This window comes from Struthio camelus, chromosome 31 (assembly GCF_040807025.1).
Source record: "Struthio camelus isolate bStrCam1 chromosome 31, bStrCam1.hap1, whole genome shotgun sequence".
NCBI classification, from domain to species: Eukaryota; Metazoa; Chordata; class Aves; order Struthioniformes; family Struthionidae; genus Struthio; species Struthio camelus.
In genome coordinates, this window is record NC_090972.1 from 873,066 (window position 1) to 875,565 (window position 2,500).

General features: G+C 77.6%; 1 non-coding gene across 1 annotated transcript; it reads left to right on the forward strand.

Moving 5' to 3' along the window:
- The first annotated feature begins 1,849 nt into the window (after positions 1 to 1,849).
- On the forward strand, positions 1,850 to 2,002 carry LOC138063107 (5.8S ribosomal RNA). Its single transcript, XR_011136700.1, has one exon. It is a non-coding gene; the product is annotated as a 5.8S ribosomal RNA (ribosomal RNA).
- Positions 2,003 to 2,500: the final 498 nt, after the last annotated feature.

The following is a 2,500-nucleotide window of genomic DNA, read 5'->3' on the forward strand; positions in this document are numbered from 1 at the left end:
GCCACGCGAGGCGACGTGTCGTGCCCGAGCGGGCGGCCCAAACCACGGCTCTCCTCCCGGGCGCAGCTGCCACCCGGCGCCGGGTTACTGAGGGAAACCCCGGGCCCCGGGAGGAGGACGAGGTCGTGGCGGTGGGTGTCGGGCGCACCCCGCGGGTGGACGCTCCGCCGAGGGGCGCTGGAGCCGGCTGGCGGGTGCCGGGTTCCCCTCCGCGCCCCGCCTCGTCGCTGCCGCTGAGGCTGCCGCCGTCGCCGCGAGGCGGCGGTGGCCCGGCGGCGGGCGGCGGCGGGGGAGGCACCCCCGCGGGGATTTCAGGTCGTTTCCCTCACCCCAGGGCCAGGTACCTAGCGTCCGCGCTTCTCCTGCCTCCCCTCGGTGACCCACCCGTGTGGTCCCGTGTGCCAGCGTGCTCCTCCCGGGCGCTGCGCTGCGCGTGCCGCACCGGCCGTGCCCTGCCGGCCTTCCACGCTTCCTCCTCCCCTCCCTTCCCCCCCCCCCCACACCGCTCCAGCCGCCCCACGCCGTGCCGTGTGGGGGCCGCGCTGCGAGTCGGCCGGGCCGGGGGCGGCGGGGGGCGGCGGGGGGGGGGGGCGCGCTGGGAGGAAGGAGGAGGGCCTCCGGCCACCGCGGCCGCCGGTAGCGGCCCCCCCGGGTAGGGATGGCCATGGGCCCCGGGCTCCGGGCCCGAGGGTTCTCGGTCGGAGAGCCGGGCGGGGGTTTAAAGACTCGGGCGGCCCGATGCGACCCGGGGGGCAGCCGGGCGTGCTGCCGGAGGGGCCGGGGGGTCGGCGCGCGCGGGCGCCGCACCCCCCCATGCCCGCCGGCGCGGCCCGTGCATGCCCCGCGGGCAGCCGGGACGGAGAGGGGTACCCTGCCCCCTCTCTCCGCGGTCTGGTCTCGGCGGAGAGACGCCGCGCGGTCGGCTTGCGCCGGCCTGCCTCGAACGCGCGACCCCGGCGCGAGCGCGTGCTCGCCGCCGGGACGGCGAGCCCCCACCGCGGGTGGTGCGGACGCCGAGCCCCAGCGCATCCCTTCTCCTCCCTGGCCGGTGCTCTCAGTCTCCCGCCGTGGCCGTCGGCGGCACCCTTCCTTCCCTCCCCCCCCGCCCTGCCCCGGCACTCCGCCATCCGGCGCGCCTGCCTCGCTCTGCCCGACCCGGCTTCGCTGGGCGGCAGGCGGGCGGCGGGCGGGCGGGCGGGGGCGGCCCCTCCCGGTCTCCGCGTGGAGGCGGGGAGAGCGGGCGCCGTTCCCCGTCCGTCCCGCCTCGCCCGTCTGCCTGCCGCCAGGCGTCTGCCCGCGGAAGGGACGGGCGAGTGCGTGGCGTCGCTCGGGAGGCTGCGTGTGTGCAGGCGGGTGTTGGGTGCCGTCTCCGGGGCGGCGGAGCTGGAGGCCGGTGAGGCGAGCGAAGGAGCTCGGAAGCGTGCGGCTGGCGGGTCGCGGGCGCGCGGGCAGCGGGTGGCGCCGCTCCCAGCGGCGGCCGGGCTCCGACGCCGGGGCTCCGCGGGGACCCACACCCCGGTCCCTGAGGCAGGTGGCGCGGCTGGCGCGCCGCTCCCTGCTGGGCCAGGCCGAGCCGGGCGCCTGGGCCGGACTCGAAGCGAGAAAGGGGTTGTCCCAGGTCGGGAGCGAGGGCTCCCCGCCCCTCTCGTTCGGGTCTGTTCTCCCCCCCCCCCCCTTTTTTTTTCCCTCTGTGCTTGTACGGTCAGTGAGGCGTGCCCTCTCTCTCCGCTGTCCCTTGCTCAGCAGCCGGCGTCGGCGTGAGGAGGGAGGCAGAGCGGATGGGGGCCCTCAGGGGGCTGCGAAAGCTGCCCGGTCCCCCCGCGCGCGCGGTGGGGACCGAAACCGAGACAACTCTTAGCGGTGGATCACTCGGCTCGTGCGTCGATGAAGAACGCAGCTAGCTGCGAGAATTAATGTGAATTGCAGGACACATTGATCATCGACACTTCGAACGCACTTGCGGCCCCGGGTTCCTCCCGGGGCTACGCCTGTCTGAGCGTCGCTTGACGGTCAATCGTCACCCCCATTGCCGCGTTGGCGCAGCGGTGTGCCGCCCCTCGGGGGGGGGCCGGGGGGGGCGGCGGCGGCGGCGAGTCGGTGGGGGGGCGGCGGCGGCGGTGAGTCGGCGGCGGCGGCGGAGCCGGGACCACCGGTGCGTGCACCGGTGGCCCCGGTCTTCCGGCTGGCCTGCCTGCCCGGCTCCGGCCGACCGTCCGCCTCCACCGTCCGCGGCCGGCGTGCCTTGCCCTGCCCTCCCTCCCCTCCGAGCCCGGTGGCCACCGCTGCCCTGCGCGGTGTGTGCGGTGTGGCGCGGCTGGGGCGCCTCGCAGGCCCGCGCCGCCGGGGAGAGGGGGTGCCTCTCCTCCCCGTGTGGGCCCGGGCCTTCGTCCCCCTAAGTGCAGACTCGGGAAACCCCCGCTCCCGGAGCGCCCGCTGTGCGGAGTTCGTCCCGCCGGGCCCCCAGGTTCGGTCGGTCGCGGTGGCCCGGCACCTGCCGCCG